This window comes from Dasypus novemcinctus, chromosome 31 (assembly GCF_030445035.2).
Source record: "Dasypus novemcinctus isolate mDasNov1 chromosome 31, mDasNov1.1.hap2, whole genome shotgun sequence".
Classification (NCBI taxonomy): Eukaryota; Metazoa; Chordata; class Mammalia; order Cingulata; family Dasypodidae; genus Dasypus; species Dasypus novemcinctus.
In genome coordinates, this window is record NC_080703.1 from 12,255,090 (window position 1) to 12,276,305 (window position 21,216).

Consider the following 21,216-nt stretch of genomic DNA (forward strand, 5'->3'; position numbering starts at 1 on the left):
AGGGTTATATCACTGGGTAGAGACCCATATAATGAGAGTGAAGGTATACCCACATCCTGGGGAGGACTGATGCCATCAAATAGAGGGAACTGTATCTCTCAAGAGAAATGGTGGCTCCCAGGGCATTAGGGCTGTTGAGCATGTCAAGCCCTCAACACTGTTGCAAGTATCTCTGAACATGGCTCTTCAAGAAATGAAGATGGACTGTCATTGTAGGCCCTAAGGGGAGGGGGAAATAGGTATTGAATAGATGGAACCAACATAACTGTGAGGGCAATAGAAGTGTTTCATAAGAGTACACAAGGATGGATATAAGACATGTAAAATTACACCAAAAATACATAGGGGCTGATAGGCTAAAATGTAACTCATAATGTAAAACATAGGATAACTGAAAATTTAGAAAATCGTATAGCCTAAAGTATAAACCACAATGTAAAAACAAATGTTACCTTGTTTGAAAGCTATTGTCTCAATGTCTGTACATAAGTTTCAGTAAATATGGTATGACTATGTTAAAAGATTATTGCGGTGGAAGGAAAAAGGTTTTATGTTGGATATGTGAGATTACTATATATTGTATATATGAATTACTGTGATCTAAAACTCTTGTGAAGATAAGCTTAATAATTAGAAAAAAGAAAAGAAAAAGATAGGATGTTGAATTTTTCCAAATTAGTATGTATTCTATATCTAACCTTAAAACTCATTGCTATATTCCATTTTACTATTAAGGGAACCTGGCAATATATTGGGCTTCACTTTTCAGGAAGTTTTGGATCACAGAGTAGTTCAACAATGGCAGCAGAGGAATACTGGTGTGGTATGTTATTGACAGGGGACATATGGTTGACAGGGAGTTCTACAGGGCATATATGTTTGGATATTTTCTTAGTGGAAACAATTAAAAATAACTACTGAGGGAGTGCTGTATTCCTAACCAGGGAGCTCTATCACAGTCCCTAAGGGAACGGCAACAATCCCCCAAGTGCAATGGCAAAGACAAAAAAGGAATGAAGTTCCAACAATGAGCCCCTGATACTAATGACTATGCTTGTGAGTCTGTGCACCTGAAATAAGAGCAAGGCCTAAAGCCGTAATGTGCCTAAGAGTTACCTCCTGAGAGCCTCCGTGTTGCTCAAATATGGCAAGTCTCGAAGCCAAACTCAGCATGTAAATGCATTGCCTCCCCCCCCCCAGCATGGGACATGACTCCTGGGGATGAGCCTCCCTCGTGCTGAGGGATCACTACCAAGCACCAGCTGATGACGTAACTAGACAATGACCTTGAATAAATGCTTCAACTCGGACCAGCAGAATATCCCTGTCTACATATAATAACAGGAGTTAAAAATGCTTTTTGACCTAAATCAAGGGGGAAATGGAAAGGACAAATGAGTTTATATGGCTATGAGTCTCTAAAAAAGAGCCTGGAGGTTATCAGAGGGTTTGCCATTATGCACACCTGAGCAGAGTCTCAGAGACAGATAAAGTAGATACAACCCCCGGTATTGGTTCTTCTGAGGGCTACAGAGACGCACAGGTCTTATGGTCATGGCAGATGGAGTTCAGTGCCATGTCAGTTGGCCCTTCTTTGGAGTTTGTGTTTCTGTGTGATAGACCTGGACTCAGATGTGATCTCTTTTCACAAGCCTTTCCTGTTACTTTATCAGAATTGTAGTAGGTGCGGGGGTTTAAGATATTTCTAGGGCATCTGAATCTCTGGACTGACTATGTGATAGTCAGGCCCTGAGCCTTAACAGACTTCAGCTCCTACACTCTGGTTTATTGGACTTACCCCAGTCAGATAACATGGAGTTGAAGAAGTTCAACCACCACACCATGGAGCCTAGAGTGCCTACAACTGAAAGCAGGAGGAATGCATCCAGCATCCATGTGGAGTCTGAGCCCCCTGTTGACATAGATGTGGAATGGACACAACCAATCTAAGGTCCACAGGATGGAGGGATAGAAAATGGATTAGAGTGGACTTACTGATATTCTATTCATGAACTATTGTGGTTAATATTCAAAGAAAATGTGGCATTGGTGTGGAAAAAGTGGCCATGGTGGCTGCTGGGTGTGGGGAATGGGAGGAAGAGATGAGATGTGGAGGCATTTTCGGGACTTGGAGTTGTCCTGGGTCGTGCTGCAGGGACAATTACTGGACATTGTAGATCTTCCCATGGCCCACTGGATGGAACGTGGGAGAGTGTGGGCTATGATGTGGACCATTGACCATGATGTGTAGCGATGCTCAGAGATGTATTCAGCAATTGCAATGAATGTGTCATGATGATGGAGGAGAATGTTGCTATGGGGGGAGTAGTGGGGTTAGGGGGATGGGGGGTACATGTGGACCTCATATTTTTAATGTAATATTTTAAAAAATGAATTAAAAAAATAAAAACACAAAGCAAAGCAAACTCCATTTACCTTTCTCTCTTGATATCCATTTGGCCCTTTGTGTTTTGAGTATTGTTGAAATTGAGTGTTTCCTGATACTGGTTTGGCCCTTGTTGTGTACCATCAGTTTTCCCTCAGGAAATAGCTGAGGTGTGAACAAAGTGCAGGGTGACACAGAAGGAGGGTTGCTGATGTTGGTGGTGCTGAGGGTAGGAAACAGACGTGACAGTGGAGGAGACTTTGGTAGTGCAGGTAGAGCTGCTGGCTGAGAAAGGGCACTTGGTAGGAGAAGCAAGGGCTTTCCAGCAGTGGGAAATGCAGCCAGAGACCCAACCCTGGAGGGCACTTCAGGATCAGCTGAGTGGTAGATGGCACCAATAGCCAATTCTCCTCCACTCCCGGCCACCCACAGGAGTAACCGTCCCTGCTCCTCTCCTAGGTGCTTGCATGTGACCAAGGAGCCATGTGTGACTCTTCAGGCAGAAGCATGTAAGTACCTATGGCCAGGAGCTCCAAAGACTTCACACTGAAAGGACAACAGCCTGACTGGTGACCCGCCCTCCACCTGGGTTCCTGAGACTGGACTGAGCAGAGCCTCCCTGCCACACACACACACACACACACATTTTGGCATGGGAAGTCTATCTTTACTTTTAGCCACTGTCTCAGTTTGCCAGGGCTGGTCTGACAATGCCCCAGAACTGCTTATTTAAGCCCCCAGGTTGATGGTTCTATCATGTGCATCTCTGACAGTGGTCAGATCAGGAAGGAAAGGCTTGGCCCTGTGGACCCAATCCTTAGCAAAAGGGCACTGACCATCACTAGCCAAAGACAATTAGTCTATGGGGTGCAGCAGTGCTCCAAAATGTATTCACCAAATACAATGAATGTGCCACACTAATGAAAGAGGTTGATGATGTGGGAGGAGTGGGGTGAGGGGGGTGGGGGTATATGGGAACCTCTTACATTTTTTTAATTTAACATTTTTTGTGATCTATGTATCTTTAAAAAATACAACTAAAAAATTGATGGGAGTGGGGAGTGGAGTATATGGGAACCTCTTATGTTTTTTAATGTAACTTTTTGTGTGATCTATTAACTTTAAAAAAAGATAATTAAAAAATTAAAAATTAAAAACAAAACAGTAATTAGAGCTCCACTGACCCAGGGCTTACTGTGAGCCCCTGTATGCATGCTAATTACATTCATTCTTGTAAGTGGTCCATGAGGTCGGTTCTGTTTGATCTGTTCTAGAATGGCAAAGTGAGACAGAGAGGCTATGACTTGTGAAGGCTCCATAGCTAGTCACCGTAGAGCTGATACTTCCACACGGGACTCCTCAGCCTGGGATGCTAACCAACACACTGACTACTGTTAACTGTGCTCCAAGGAAATTGACTTAGGAAGTAATTTGATCAGCTTTGTTAGGGGCTGAAAGTACCTGCAATGAATTTTGGGGCAGTTTGGTCCTTCAGCAAACCTGTAGTACATAATTCACCCTCTTTATGACCAATGATCCCAAGGTCAGAGAAACTGCTCCTGGAGCCCTGGAGTTGATCAGATACCAGTGCCCATAATCCCAGTACCATGGTGTGAACATTGGTACAAATGGACTTTGAAATGCCTTTTGCTGTTCTTGTTGTTTTTAAGGTTCTTTTCTTTAGATTTTTTTAATTGACTTTGTAATAATATTACATTAAAAATATATATGTGAGGTCCCATTCAACCCCACCCTCCCACCCCCCCTCCCCCCCCCAACAATACTCGTTCCCATCATCATGACACATCCATTGGATTTGGTAAGTACATCTTTGGGCACCTCTCCACCTCATAGACAATGGTTCACATCATGGCCCATACTCTCCTCCATTCCATCCAGTGGGCCCTGTGAGGATTTACAATGTCCGGTGCTTCCTCTTAATATTTATTTCAGTTGCATCATTTCCTTTTGGCATACACAAAGCCCCAGGACTTGAATTTGCTTGTAACCCCAGCTAAGCAAAACGGCCATGAAATGCTTTAAACACATAAAATCCCATTTGAATGAATGTATTCTGAGGACAATTCCCATTTTCCAGGCGGCAATAAGGCATTAGAGGAGGAGTCAGCGACTTTCTCTGTGAACGGCCAGGTGGGAACTCTCCTGTCCCAGGGGCTCTGCCACTATCACTCAACCCCAACATCCTACACAGGGAGGCTAGAGAAATGAATGGGTGTGGCTATGTTCTAATAAAACTTTATCAAAACTGGCTGGGGACCAGATTTGGCCCACGGGTTTAGTGTGCCGACAGTGTCATATAGAAAGGCGTGCTTATGGCTCATTCTTGATTTCCCTCCAAGGGGCAGAGCCCCAGTCACTTCCTACCTCCAGGCCCCTCTCCGGCCCTTGTTCAGTCAGCCCTGGAAGGTGGGACTGCTTATCAGACTGGCAAATTCAAAAAGGAGACACTGAGTCTTCAGGCTCACTCTGCCCTTCTCTGTCTTGGGCCTGGCCCGCAGGGGGCAGGGGTTCTGCTCTGCTCTTCACCACATTTGAGATTCAGAAGCTACAAGCCCCACTGTGCAGTCCTCAGCGGTACTTTCCACCAGTGACACCCTATCAAGGAGTAATCTACAATCCACCTTAGGGTGCTATGGAAAGGGACTCCTCAAAGGTACAAACAAACCGGTGTAGCATGAACTCTCTTTGTTATTCTGAAAATCCAGATGAATTTTATATTCTCTCGATAAAGAAGCATTGAACAACTTCAGACACCAAGAGTTCTGGCTTTTCCACTATTATCACATGATGGCCATCAACTCACTGGCAATATCATAGGTACCGTGGACTCAAAATGTAAACCCCACTTAATAAGTGAAACTATTTACAGTTGTTCAAAACCTATTGCTTACAGGAAGAAAATAAACGAAGTGTGTGTTGGCAGAAGGTCAGGAACCCTTCCGTTCCACCCCTCTCCTGTTTCAATGGCCAGCAGAGACACGTACCTTGTCAGATGGTCCCAGAAGTCCCCTTCCTTCCTTCCTTCCTCCATCCAGTCCTTCCACATGCTAGAAGCCAGGCAGAGGGGTACCTCGGATTCAAGAGACATCCCGGGGGGCAGGCTGAGGGCCATGGTTGCTTCAACTGGAAACTATGCTTCTATGTGTGAAGTGAAGCTCATGAGACTCAAGAGGCCTCCCACTAGTACTCCAGCAAGAGTTGACCAGAACTGGGGACTCACCTGGGCACCACTGATTGTGGGTGGCTAGGAGAAGAGGAAGGAGGCATTTTTTGGGATTATTTTACACACCATTAACTTCCTTTCCAAGGGAATCTGTGTTCCACGTTATGGGTTGAGCTGTGTACCCCAAAAAGATACCTTGAAGTCCTAATCCCAGGTACCTGGGAACATGAACTTTTTGCAAAAGCATTATTGCAAGCAGAATCATTTAAACTGAATGAGGCCGACTGCAGTGGGTGGACCTTTAGTCCAGGATGGCTGGTGTCTTTAGAAGGGGGGTGTGGGGACAGATAGAAGGGGAGGGTGCCATGGGAAGAGAGACTGAGCAGGCCATAGGGTGAATGAGGACGCACTGAAAACCCAAGGCTTGCTGGCCAAGGGACAGGTGCCCCAGCGGCCAGGACTGACCCACCAGCACAGCCCATGCACTTGAAGCTTCAGTCTGCAGGGCTGAGAGAGCGGTTCCTGGTGTTTTTAGCCACCTAGTTCGTGGCACTTGTGACAGCAGCCTGAGAAAAGTGAGGTGTCCCTCTTCTGGCAGTCCCATCCCTCCAGGAGGCCTGAGGGATAGCCCAGGTGCCCAGCTGTCCTCCAGGCTGAGAGTCTCCAACCAAGGCTTTTATCTAATCAGATGCCCTGAGGAACGCCCTGGGGACAGACAGAAACAATGTTGAAAAGAAAGGAATGGGTGACCTGGCCAACTCTGAACACCCTTCTCTTCCTTCCTTCCACCCTCTCTTGGGTGCTTCGGCTGCTTAGACCCCAGAGCTCTTCCCACCATGCACACCTTCCCAGAGGGGCCCGGCCAGATGGTGCAGACCTATTCCTTGTTGTTGGTGGGTGGGAAGGCGGCCCGAGGGTTCCCGTGGTGGCACAGGACCGTCCATTAGCCTGGCTGCTTATTCACAGCCCCGGGAACCACCGCACATACTGCTCAGGGGGGCACATCCTGCACGCTCCCTTTCTAGACTCTTCGAGCACCCCCGCATTGCCGCGGGGCCCCTCCAGCTCTGGGGGGAAGGGGTGTCTCTGTGTCTCTCAGTACTAGAAGCTCTGCTCTTTCGGGTCCAGGTGCCCGTCCCAGCGACCCCGCCAAGCAGCCCCTGCCCCCTCCACCCCCGGGCGCCCCATGGAGTCTTCCTGGTGAGCACTCCCTCCTTGCCCCCCACCCCGCCACCGTCACTTGACCTCCCCGGTAGCCCTTTCCCACTATGATGTCCTGCTCCCACCCCCACAGAAGCATCCCCCACCCTGCCCGAGCCCCGCCCCCACGCCCTGCCTGGCACCCAGACCCCTTCCACGCGGTGCCGCTGGGTGTCCAGTCCCCGCTCCGGGTGACACAGCCCCGCCCCAGCCCCTCCCTGGCAGGGGACCCCTGCCTCCAGCCCCGCCTCACCCCCGCCGCTCGATGCCGCCCCTCCCTTCTCACCCTGGCCTGGTGGGAGAAGTAGCTGCCCTCCTTGGGGTCCAGGCGCCGCGGCGGGAAGTAGCTGAAGGCGGACAGCGCCGAGGTGGGCGGAGGCCGGGGCTTGCCCCGCAGCGTGGCGGCGGCGATCTCCTCGTCCCCCAGGCCGCCCGCATCCAGCTTCTCCGCCCAGGCCAGGTCGGTCCCACCCGGCCGGGGGCCCCGCCCGAGTTCGCCTGCCTGGCTGCCCCGCGCCCGCGTTCGGCAGTTGCTGGGAAACCGCAGCCTCACGTCACAAAGCTGGGCGGGGAGAGCAGGGCTGGGGCGCAGGGCCGAGGGCGCAGCCGGGATGGGGATGGGACCGTGCCCTCCCGTCTCCCTGCGGGTCCCTGGAGCGCCCACTTGGGACGCGAGGAGCCGCGTCTGCTGGACTGGCGGCCTGCGGAGGCTTGCCCTTGCCCTTGCCCTTGAGCTCGGGGAGGGTCCCAAGCCGGCTGTCTGGAAGAAGTGCAGGCCACCCTCGCGCTGCATCTGAAACCCTCCAGGAGCCGCGGAACAGTAGTGGAAGAAACAGGTGGAATTCATTGCCATCGTATATTAACTCTGTGTCCGCAGCAGCATCGTGTCAACGTGCAACGAATCAGTTTTCAGCGCCTCGGTCACCACGAGGGGTCACCGCTCACGGTACTGGCAGGTGCGGCACGAATCGAATCCAGCCAAGTAATATCTGGGAAAACTGAGCTGTTCTGCAGCGCTCTGCTGTTTCTTTTTCTTTTCTTTTTTTTTTTTAAAAGATTTATTTATTTATTTAATTTCCCCCTCTCCCCTGGTTGTCTGTTCTTGGTGTCTATTTGCTGCGTCTTGTTTCTTTGTCCGCTTCTGTTGTCGTCAGCGGCTCGGGAAGTGTGGGCGCGCCATTCCTGGGCAGTCTGCTCTTTTCTTTTCACGCTGGGCGGCTCTCCTTACGGGGCGCACTCCTTGCGCTTGGGGCTCCCCCACGCGGGGGACACCCTTGCGTGGCAGGGCACTCCTTGCGCGCATCAGCGCTGCGCATGGCCAGCTCCACACGGGTCAAGGAGGCCCGGGGTTTGAACCTCGGACTTCCCATGTGGTAGACGGACGCCTAACCACTGGGCCAAAGTCCTGTTTCTTGAGTCAAATGCTGGTTTGGCCCAGTGGTTAGGGCGTCCGTCTACCATATGGGAGGTCCGCGGTTCAAACCCCGCGCCTCCTTGACCCGTGTGGAGCTGGCCATGCGCAGAGCTGATGCGCGCAAGGAGTGCCTTGCCACGCAAGGGTGTCCCCCGCGTCGGGAGCCCCACGCGAAAGTAGTGCGCCCGTGAGGAAAGCCGCCCAGCGTGAAAAGAAAGAGCAGCCTGCCCAGGAATGGTGCCGCCCATACTTCCCGTACCGCTGACGACAACAGAAGCGGACCATTGACTACGGGGTGCAGTGATGCTCAGAGATGAACTTACCAGGTGCAATGGATGTGTCATGATGATGGGAGAGAGTGTTGCTGTGGGGGCGGTGGGGTTGAATGGGACCTCATATTTTTCATAATGTAATTAAAAAAAATAATAATAAATAATTAAAAAAAAACTGATTGCCAAAAAAAAAAAAAAAAGAAACAAGACGCAGCAAATAGACACCAAGAACAGACAACCAGGGGAGGGGGGGGAATTAAATAAAATAAATAAATCTTAAAAAAAAAAAAAAAAAGAGGTGCGTTCCTTTTGTCGAAAATTCACTTAATTCTAAAGCCTCGAATGTGTGTGTGTGTATCAGTAAAAAGGAAAAGGGGAACAAAACTGGCCTTGGGAATACTTTAACCAGGGCGGCTCTACGAAGACCGGCTTGAAACATAAATGATAATGAGGAGCCAGACTTGTGAAATCTGGGGAACAGTGGGTCATTCCAGACAGAGGGAAGAGCATCTGTGGTGGCCCTGAGGCCGAGCCCATTGATGTGCAGGCGGCAGAAAGGGAGGAGAAGGGGTAGGCAGCAGCGAGTGCAGGTGGACAGGCAGGCAGGGGAGGGGTAGCTCTCAGGCCAGGACCAACGAGCACCCCTCTCAAGGGGCTTCTTGCCTGCAGGTCCTTGATTCAGGCAGAGGTTTTAGAGATTTTTCAGTACCATGTCCTTGATGCTAATTAACAAAAACAGTAACCACACATTCACAGTGGCACCCCTAGAAGTAGAGGACCCTAGAAGTATGGTACCCCTAGAAGTACAGCACACTAGCAGAAGGGAACCCTAGAATTATGGCACCCCTAGAAGTATGACCCAGCAAGCCAGTCTGTGCTTCTCCTACCCTTCCTTACATGTACCCTCACCAAAAGCTGTGTCAATAAAATTTGACTGGAAAAGAAAGCACCCTAGCACCTCTATGAGAAGCGACGATAGCACCTGCCATTGACTAAGCTTTCCCTTCACTGTTTGCCAGGTGCTGCCCTAAGCAATTCCATGGCATGTTTCATTGACTATCCTACAATATTTAGACTACACTTGTTTGAAATTTTGGGGATATTTCAGCCTCCAGAGGTGCTCAGTTCACCAATGAGCCAAAATCCCTTCTGGATTTGTGGCCCAAGCCCTTGTGGTGTGGAGTATTTTTGGAGGGAACTGACTGCCCTTCTTCCACAGGAGTATCTCAACTACACTGATTTCTGCTCCTCCCTAGTTTTCCTTCCATCTGACAAGCATTCCCCAAGTTCCCTATGCACCAGCCTACGAAGGCTTGGAAGGCAGCAACTTTAGGACCACACACTCCACAGGCACCTCTCCCAGCAGCACCATCCCTCTGCTCCCAGGCCTGGCTCAGGCAAAGTGCTTCTTCACTGGGAGGAAGGTAAGCAGTGCAAGAGAAACTGCTCCCCTTTTGCTCAGCCGGAACTGTCACTGTACCGTTCTGCAGCTACTGCTCTGCCCAGCAATTACAGGATCCAGGGACCATCCAGAGTTTCAAGGGTGGCCAGTAAATCTACTAAGTTTTGCTGCCCCCTACTGACCGGAGAATACCTCCATTGCTTAAGAGGTGATGCTCACAAGTACAGCTCTTTTTAATCATTTTCCTTTCTCTGCTTTAATTTTGAAGACTAATGGCAAGAAGATGCTGTGTTCAAAATTATCTTCAAATGCATGGCTCCAATACTTCCAACAGGGACACTGGGAAATGTTTTGCTAATCTCTAACCATTTATGTGAATGTCACCTCAAATTCTTCAGGGTCATCATCAGAGACCAGTGCTACGCAGTGAATACTAAAATGGTTTGAATCTTGGTTTCACTTGCTACTAGATGTCACCTGCTTTGTCTAACACCACTACAGAGTTGGTGGGCAGAGTATATGAGGAAGTCAGATGGCCGCAGCATTATCGGCCATTTGGCTTGTGTCTGTAGAAACATTAGAATTAGATATACAAGAGGATTCGGGTCGTAAGGACTGGACTTCGAAATCTAACAACTTGTCAAATCCCTCCTCTTGTAGTGGGATGGTTAGTGTAAGCAGCAGTCATGTACTCAGTAGCTTAAATTTTTCATAACAAGCACATGCATTCTTGCAGGATGAAACATTTTAAGCAGTTGCAGAGGGAGCGCCAGCCCCGTGGCCTGACTTTGCTTCATGCTTTGCACAGTGTGCTGCAGCCGGCGCCATGTCTCAGATGCTCCCCATCCATGGCAGCCTGCAACTCAGGAACCCACCCAAGGGCCTCCTCTCACTCCCTGGGTTGGCCTGAAGTCTCCTGCACTCCCACAGTGGTTTGCAGAATGCCGGCTGCACATCACTGGAATGTGGGCTCACTTACCTCTTTTTCCCGCACACCTGCTAAGGCAAGCACAGGGGGTCTTTTCTCCTTTACCCTGGAGCACTTAGCACAATACCTGCAAGTGGGAATCCCTTATATGATAGATGTGTGAAGTGGGCAGGGGGAGGCCAGATGAGGCAAGGGCTCCATGGAGGAGGGAACTGAAAGAGCAATTCAGGAAAAGGCCATGATGGATGAGGACCTGAGTGGAGAGGGTGGAGGAATGTTCTAGGCTGCACGTTTTCTTCACATTATTCACAACCACATTACCAATGTGCATGGCAATGTAGTCAGGTCTCCCCTCTTTACACTCTAAACTCAGGGTTTACTTTCATACCAAGGGTGAGCTGAGAAACAAGTAGGATGGACTAGAGTTGTGGGTTGGTGGGGGAGGGCTGCAAGGTGGGGCAGAGAAGGACAAGAGAGCTCACAGAAGACAGAAGTGACACTGGGCTTGGTCTCGGTAGCAAAGAGGGACTGTGGAAGGGTTTCTGAGGCATAGAATGATCCAGAACAGGGCTCAGGCCCAAAGCCATGAACTGCATGAACTGTAAGTAAGTACCACTAAGAACTGTAAATGAGACCACTTCACATGTTTCCAAGATGTGAGAGTCCTTTCAGCCTGGCCCCCAGGTGAGTGGCAATTCACTTGGGCATATGAACACATCCGAATCGATTGCATCTCTCTCCCGGTCAATCTTTAATTTGATTCTATATGTCTCATTCCTTCTCTGCAAAGAAGCATAAAATTTTAAAGGGAACTTAGAGCTCTAGAACTCATAGAGTTTCAATAACCTATGCTAAAGATTAAAAAAACTTTAAAAAGTAAAGATAAAGAGATCTAAAAAGTTACATGTGATGGTTAATCACCATCCAGTTGGTGCCGAGGCATTGGATGATGCAAGCCCTGGCCTGCAACTGTGAGGACATTCTGTCAGTGACTTTAGATTATTAGGCAGTTGGTTGCATCTAAGGCTGGTTACATCCACAAACAAGGGTGACTGCCTTCAGCAAGGAGGGGAGTCCCATCACCCCAGCAGCTGGAGGTCTTAAAGCAACACCAAGTCTCTCAGCAGTCACAACTCCTTTCTCTACTTCTCCAGCTTCTCCCGAGGAAGTCATCTCCTGTGCTGTTTCCAATGCATGGCCTGCCCTAGGAAATCTGAACTTGCCTATCCCCAGGGTCACTAAGCCAATTCTACTAACAAATCCCTTCCTATTTACATATGGCCCCATATCCTATTGGCTGTTTCCTCAGAGAACCCTAATACTGGTAGAAATGCAGACATTACTAGCTAATATGTCCTGTGATTACTTTGTGGTGGGCCTTTTGCTAAATGATTTATGTGTATTAACTCATTTCATCCTTATTTTCCAATTAGCCATTTGGAAATGAGGCCCAAGCTTATACAATTTGCAAGAGAGGTTGAAATCAACCCCACGTGCCTGACTCCTGAACACAGATTCTCAGTCCTCTGCTGCATCGCTGCTCAGACCAGGTTCAAGTCTCATCTTCACCCGTGGTTCTGTACCCAAGGCACACATTGACCATCTCTGAGCTTTGGAGAGGGAACACTGCCCAAGTCCAAGGCCCCTGGAAATCATAGAAGCCTGTGATCAAGTGCTCAGCATAGAGCTCAGCACAGAGCGGGTGAAAAGTAAATGGAAGCTCCTTTCCCTGTCCAAGGCCCCAGAACTAGCCAGAGGTAGAAACCCAGTCTCCAAACTCTGCAGCCCTTTCCACATCTGCCTGCCTTGTCTCACTCTCCCCTCAAGCTTTAACCTGACCGTAATTGGAGAGAGAAGCATCTGTACTTCACTAAATACAATGTAATTCACACATGATTTACATTTTAGATTTTCCCCCAATCAAACCTGCCCCCTTACAACCCTACCTAAATTTACTTTACTTCATTGTATATTTAAAAAGAGAATACTCCTGAATATATATATACTTAAAGATTTTATTTTAATTTACCCCTCTCCCCGGTTGTTTGCACTTGCTGTCTGCTCATCTTCTTTTTAGGAGGCACTGGGAACAGAACCTGGGGCCTCCCATGTGGGAGGGAGGCACCTAATTACTCAAACCACCTCTGCTCCATTTGATATGTCTCATTGTGTTTCTTCACTGTGTCTCTTAGTTACATCACTCACTGCACCATCTGGTTGCATCAGCTCACTGTGTCACCTTGTTGCATCTGCTCACCAAGTCAGCTCGTCCTGCAAGGTGCAGCCTGCAGGGGTCACAAAAGTCAGCAGAGGGGGTTCTACTGTATCCTGTGAGTAGGAAAGAGACAAGATTTTTTATCACAGGCTGGCATGCTGAGGGTTTTCAGAAGATTAGTCTGGGCTGTGCAAGATGAACTGGACAAGAGTAAGCTAGAGAGGAAACCGGGGAGCAGACTAGCACCAATACCTTAGAGAACTTGGGAAACTCATCTACATTCTAGTCACTCATCATCATAATGCCTTATTAAGTAACTTACAAAGGAAACAATAAAGTCTTAGGCATTAGGGAGTGATAAAGATATTGGTTTTAGTGAGTCATCTTGTCCATTCTTTCCCTTATACCAGGGGGAAATTAAAACAGATATTCCAATAATTTAATAACTCTAAAAACAGAGTTGAGCATAGCTTATGAAGAATATAGGCATGTTCTGCTTTTGGAAAACTGAAGGTAAGATAATTCCATATTTCAAAACAGAAGCCAAAGATTTATAAAAAATATCCAGTACCCAGAAAAGCCTAATTAACAAAGTGGGTATTAAATGAGAGATATGAGATTCTTAGTTCACTGGGCTAGCAGACTACTTAGGACCCTGGAAAAAGCAAGTTTGAATTAGGGATTACTTTGGGGGTGGGGGAAATGGAACCATACCTGGACAACTTGATAATCAAGTAACTGGAAGTGCCATTGTTTAATAGCCTCTTTTCCTAGTAAATGTTTGCTGTTAAAATCTTTTGGGGCCATTAATGAGTAGTGCTACTCTGAAAAAAAATAGAAAAATAAACATATTTTTTATAACAATCCAAAACATTTTTAATATTTTTTGGCCAAAGTTTACTCAAGATTTGGCTTTTCCTAATGGCCAATACTTTCACATCAATCACAAATCTGTTACTCTTTAGTCTACTGAAAAAGTACTTGGCTTTATTAATGATGCTATTTATAAAATATTATAAGGAATTTAAAAAGAAAATATATCCTGAAAAGTAGTTTTAATTTCTGAAATCATCTATTTTTCTCACCCTTTTAAGAAAATAATCCTTGCCTATTCTCTTCAACAGGCCTTGTAACATAAAAACCACAACAGTTTCTTTACCTTTTGTGTACATCTTCATCAACTGTAAAAGGTAATACAAATCCTTCTTTATCTAATTTAATTTCAATATCTAGTGAGAGAAGGAAAAAATTCTTCATGTGATACCCTCACAAACACTATCTTACTTTACTTCTTTGTTCTGTTTTGATTTCTTCCAAACTGTATTTACCAATACGACAGAAGGCTGCAAAGAAATGACCAAAACCAAATGAGGATGTTCACTCACTCAGCTTCAAGAACAAGCCTGTCAGCCTGAAATTAAGGAGGCTTCCTGGGCTAAAGCAAGGAGTAGGTCCTCAAATTAACAGGGGAGCAGTAGGAACCACACACTTTCTCCTTCTTCTTACAAATGGTGGCACACTCTCAATTCAGACAGTGAAGAAAATCTAAGCTCAGCAAAGTTAGACACGTAAGCAGCTCAACACATCCCTCTCTTCCATGTCTCCTGACAGCTAATGCAGCCCATGACCGCGGCACCCCACGACTGCAACATGTGGCCAAGGGGAGTGGCTGGAGTTCCCTTCCCAGCCCTCTGGTATATGCCATTCCTTCTGTAGAAAGGACCATGAGAGCAGCAGAGGTGGAACATGTGACATGAAGCCTATCAGAGATGGTCCTCTTTGAGATGACTTTTTAATTGATGAAAGGAAGGATTTGGACTTGAAGTCACCATAGTCCAGTAGCTATTTCCGGGATGATTCATGTGCTTACATCTGTGCTAATGTGGTAGCCACCAGCAATGGGAGGCCTTGGAGCACTTGAAATGTGATTTATGACTAGGGAAATGAATTTTAAATTTTACTTATGTTTAATTTAAATTTAAGTAGCCATCTGCACTAGTGGCTACTATACTGAACAGCACAGGCCTAAACTATAAGAACAGCTAAACAGACATGAGCACTTCTTGTGTTATTCCCTCATTTAGACCCTCTTGCCATATGTGTTTGAGGTCAATATTCTTCTTACTCACATTTTACAGATGAGGAAGTAAAGAGAAAAAGGTTAAGAAGGGTAAATACACTGTGCAAAGACATTCTTCTGATCTGTGGCAAGCTGGATTCAAATACAATCTATATACTATATTCTACCATCTACACTCTAGAACCTCATGCGGAGCAGGGAAGATTCCATTTTGTATTCTGTGGCTACTAAGCTCCATCTGTCTCCCAAAGAGATAACAACCACTATGGTTCTGTAAACAAACCCCCTGATACTTACCTTTTGTATACCAATAGGGTGTTACATTTTGGAAGCAAAGTAGGATCTTGTTCCTAAAAGGTCAACCAATCCAATCACTAAAGATTTATGAAAGTGAAAATCCACAGGGGTCTCCAGGGAATGGTATGGAATAAGAAATGATTTCACTTGATATTTAGGAAGAAGTTTGGGACCCTAAAAATTATATATACAAACATGAGAGAGATAAACAAGATAGAAAACCAGAGAATAAAGTGTAGGTAGTGAGTTACCTATGTATAAAAGTTTGATACAAAATTCCTTTAATAAATGATGCTTTTCTAGGACTTAGGACTGATACCTTTCTTAACACAGCAATGAAAAATATCCTTGTTATAATTCAAGTCTAATAGCTCAAAATATCTTTAAAATGTGTTTTAAAAGTAGTCACTGGAAAAAGAACAATAAACATAATGACAATGCTGTCAAGTTCAAGAAACATCTCTGAAAATCTCAGAATTGCTTTAAGGACCTGAAGGACACTCAGTTAAATTTTTTAATCCAAGAAGAAATGATAAAACTGACATCTCAATTCAATAAATAAAGGATTGCAATGGAACAAATAGTGATGGAAAATTGGTTATCTGTCTAGAAAAGAACAGGTAAACTCCTACCAAACATCAGACTATGGGCATATCTCCTTTTACTGAGTTTTGCTTTATTGCACTTTGCAGATATTGTGTTTGTTTGTTTTTTAAAATAGACTCAGGGTTTGTGGCAATCCTGTGTCAAGCAAGTCTATCAGTGCCAGTTTTCCAATAACGTGTGCTTGCTTCATCAGTGTCACATTTTATTTTGCCCGTTTTCCAACAACATGTGCTCGCTTCATCTGTGTCACATTTTAATTGAAGTATATGTATTTAAAAATACAAAATAATGTTATAGCATACTTAAAAGACTATAGTATATGTGCACTGGGAAACCAAAACATGCATGTAACTCACTTTATTTTGGTGGTCTGGAACTGAACCTGCCAAATCTCTGAGGTATAACTATATAATAAATCCCAGGCGGATTAAAGATCCAATGGGGAAAAATTAGTAAAATATTTGCACTAACACATATTTAGTGAAATAATCTTGTACATGATGGGAAAGTCAGGAACCATTAAATGACATGTAGATTTGGTCACACAAATCTTAAAAACACAACGCAATAGAAAGATGAGTTAGGGAGCAGGAAGGCAATTCCTAGAAAATAGACATGGCCAATAAACATTTGACAAAATGCTCAACTTCATTATTGCTCACTCAAATGCAATTTAAATACATGACAAGACACCCCTTTCCACTGAATTGAGTGGCAAAAGCTAACAGGACAAAAAAACTGTACAGTGGAGGTGGGGGTGACAAAGCCACCTTCACTCTCTGCTGGGGAGGTATGACATCTACCATTCAGAATCACTATCTACTGACATTACACTAGTAGTCCCACTGTTAACATTCTAGTCTGCCACTTGAAGGAACATGGGCCCCAGTAGAATGACATGCAAGGATGTTTACTACAGCATTGTGGATAGAGACCAAAGATGGAAAGAACCTGAAAGATTATAAGCTGGGGAACTGGTGAGTAAGTCCCATAAAATACACCACTTGAAAAAGAACATATTTGATCCACACACATTGGTCTTGAGGAAGGTCTACATATACTGGACATAATGGTAAATTGTATGATACACTGGACATAACAAAGAGAAAAGAAAATTGGTTTCCATATATGTGTATGTTTGGCATAGAAAGCACAGTTACAAATTTGTTATTTCAGGGAATTGAGGTGGTTGGGGTTAACTAATTTTAGTGTTTATCTTTATAGGCCTTGGCATTGTTAAAAAATTTTTAAAAGAAAAGAGTAATGACTTTTCATGTATTTAGCTTTTACCAGAATATGATCCTGAGTCAAGTTTGAAGGACAAAGCAAAAGGTGTTGAAGTCTGTTGAGACTATTTCGAATCACACAAAAAAGGTGTGCTGTGAAATTTATGAGAGTGAATCTTTATAGCTCAGATACCACCTAAACTAAAGTCTCCCAGAGAAGAGTGAAATATCTGACTTGGTTTAAAAATGCACTCAGAAATAATTAGGATTTATAGAGTTCAGAGATTCAGACTTTTTAATCAAATGGCTATTGTGTGTGCTAAACCCTTTAAAACCCTTGAAGTGAATCAAGGAATACTAAGACTCATACACCTTCAACACTTGAAACCATCTAGAAATCTCATACAGCAGGAACTGGTCTTATAGGACAAGACAGAAATGGGGTCAATTTACCAAAGAAAAGGCCAGCTATTGCACATAGCTCCAAGTAAATGAAAGTTTTCCCTTTTAATAAAGTTATAGAGAAAGGTCAAAAGAGAAGCGACTTAGTTTTCAGAAGGAGCACAAGAAAACTGTTCGCCCTCAGTGAAATAATGCCATACACTTTTTGTTTTTACCTTATAGAAAGGATATTCTAGGACTGAGGATAAGTACAGTTGTGTCAGTTGTGCTAGACTCAGTCTGTCCAGACATGATTCTTCACCTGAAATGAAAAGCATCCCAATCAGTTACGTTTCAATTTTCCTACATGTAATGAAAAAAATCATGAACATCCAGCACTAATTCATTCATTCCAGAATTGTGATGGATTTTTAAGTGACACTAGAAAATGAACTTGTTAGAACTATGCCCTCATGCTTGCTTAACCAGTGACATCTCATTTTGATTTCTACAAAGCCAAGCTCCTAACTTCTGCCCCTTGTTGGGATTCAGGCAGTTATAGCAGCAGACCCTGCTAATGGGAGCATCTTGATGATCCCCCACAGGAGCATGAATGGCCCATTGAGGTGCTGATGGCTTCCACCTATAGGAAGCACATCCACCAGCCCATCAAGCCACTGAACCACCACCATGGCAGCGCCAACCAGTGAGGGCTGACTTCTAAGGAAGAACGACATCCCCAGCATCAAGGCTCCTGGCTTTAGGTACTTTTCTCCAGCCTGAGGGTCACCTCAGGCCCCAAAGGCCCAGGATCTCCTTTCACGGGGGAGGAGGGACACCTGGGGCCTTAAATCCTCATTGTGCTGACATCTCAAAATTGCAGAGATTCCCCCATTTGGCCTTATGGTGGGGACAATGAACGACAAGCAGCTTCCCTAAGGGACCCTGGTCAAGAACCTGGCAGACACCTTTAGAATGTAGGCACATCCAGCAGATGGATTTTTACATGAGGCTATTTCAGATTAAGTGATGCTGGTGGCTCATTCACTGCGGGCACCTTCACAACATTAAAACCCCCCCCCCCCACCTTAAGTGACTGGGATTTGTGTTCATGGGCTTTCTGCATTTGTATTCTGAGAGGGGTGTGCAGATATTTTCCTAATAGCCACAGAAGCCACTACTGCCTGATATTATCTCTAGTGTACCTAAAACAATGCTTGCAATTTACTTTCTTCAAGAGGAAATATCAGGAACGTTACATTTTAGCACAACTGAACTCCAGATATACTGCAGTGCAATTTCTCCCCAGTGGTCTGAACTGCAAATACTGGAATTTTGTTCACTCGAGGACAAAAATCCCTAGGAAGGATGGATGGCCCTGGTGGCCAGCATTTTCTGTTGTCTCTCTGTAAGTGAGAAGCAGCTGAGGTCATGAGGAAAGCATGGGGCTTGGCATTCACCAGCGTTGGGTAGAATTCTGGCTCCTCCATTTTCTAGCTCTGAGGTCTAGTGTAAGTCATATCATCTCTCTGAGCCTACATTCCCTCATCTTTACAGTGGGGAATGCTAACCTTGTCTGTGTCTGAGTCTGACTGGTAAACTTTGACACATACCACGGGCAGCAGGAATTCAGTGTCTCAGGGTTTGGAGGCTAGACATCAGATCAAGGGATTAGCAACCACACAGTCCTGCAGGGGGGCATCCTGATGTTGGCTCAGCCTCTGCTCATCACATGGCCATCTGAATCCTGTGGTCTCCACTTCTGCAGAGGGGTACATCTGTCTAGATCCCCTCCTTGTGAGGTCTCCGGTCCTGTAGGATGAAGGCCCTCCTGGCTCAATTTGGTTTCATCTTAAAAGGATTTTTGAGATTCTTCCAAATAGCTCCCACCCACAGCACTAGGGACCAGGATTTGAATTTGTCTTGGGGGATATGAGTCAGCCCCCATCACTAAGTCTGTGAGGGGCTTGGTGAGCTCCCAGAGTTCGTCATAAAACAGGTGGTCCTCTGGTACACCACCCTGCTCATCAATCGTACTGATGATCATCAACTTTTGATGATTTTAAAGCAGTTGCTTTTTTTTTTTCAAATTGTACTCAATTTATTCATTTTTTTAAAAGATATTACATTAAAAAAATATGAGGTCCCCATTCACCCCCACCAGCACCACCCCACCACTCCCCCCACAGTAACACTCTCCCCCATCATCATATCACATCCATTGCATCTGGCGAGTACATCTCCAGGAATCGCTGTACCCCATGTCCCGTATTCCACACCATAGCCCACACTTTCCCACCTTCCATCGGGTGGGCCATGGGAGGACAAACAACATCCGGCAATTGTCCCTGGGGCACCACCCAGGACAACTCCAAGTCCTGAGAATGCCTCAACATATCTTCTCTTCCTCCCCTTCCCTGCACCCAGCAGCCACCATGGCCACTTTTTCCTCATCAATGCCACATTTTCTCGATTATTAACCACAATAGCTCATGAATAGAATATCATTAAGTCCACTCTGATCCTTACTGTATTCCTCCTTCCTGTTGACCTTGGCTTGGTTGTGTCCATTCTACATCTATGTCAAGAGGGGGTTTAGATTCCACATGGATATTGGATGCAATCCTCCTGCTTTCAGTTGTAGGCACTCTAGGTTCCATGTTGTGGTGGTTGACATTCTTCAACTCCATGTTAGCTGAGTGGAGTAAGTCCAATAAATCAGAGTGTAGGAGCTGAAGTCTGTTGAGGGCAGGGCCTGCCTATCATATTGTCAGTCCAGAAATCCAAACCCCCAAGATATATCTTAAGCCCCAGCACCAACTACAATTCCAGTAAAGTAGCATGAAAGGCTTGTGAAAAGAGATACCATCTGAGTCCAGCTTCATCACGCAGAAGCACTAGTTCCAAAGAAGGGCCATCTGACATGGCAGTGAACTCCATCTGCCATGACCATAGAAACTGTGGGTCTCTTTAGCCCTCAAAAGGACCAATAACTGGGGGTGTATTTACTTTATCTGTCTCTAAGACTCTGCTCAGGTGTGCATATGGGCAATCCTTCTGACAACCTCCAGACTCTTTTTTAGAGACTCATAGCCATATAAACTCATTTGTCCTTTCCATTTCCGCCTTAATTTAGGTTAAACAGCATTTTTAACTCCTGTTATTATATGTAGATAGGGATATTCTGCTGGTCCGCATTGAACCTTTAATTCAAGGTCATTTTCTAGTTACATCATCAGCTGGTACTGGGAAGTGACCCCTCGGTGCCAGGAAGGCTCATCCCCGGATGTCATGTCCCATGCTGGTGGGAAAGCATTGCATTTACATGCTGAGTTTGGCTTCGAGACTGGCCACATTTGAGTAACACTGAGGCTGTCAGGAGGGAACTCCTAGGCACAGTGCTGCTCTAGGCCTTGTTCTTATTTCAGGTGTATAGGCTCACAAGCATAGTCATTAGTATCAGGGGCACACTGTTGGAACCTCTTTCCTTCCTGATCCTTACCGTTGCACCTGGGGGACTACCGCTGCTCCCCTCCAGACAATGGCAGAGCCCCACTGGCCAGTAACTCAGTACCCCCCCAGCGGTTGTATTTAATTTTTTCCACTATGAGTATATCCAAACATT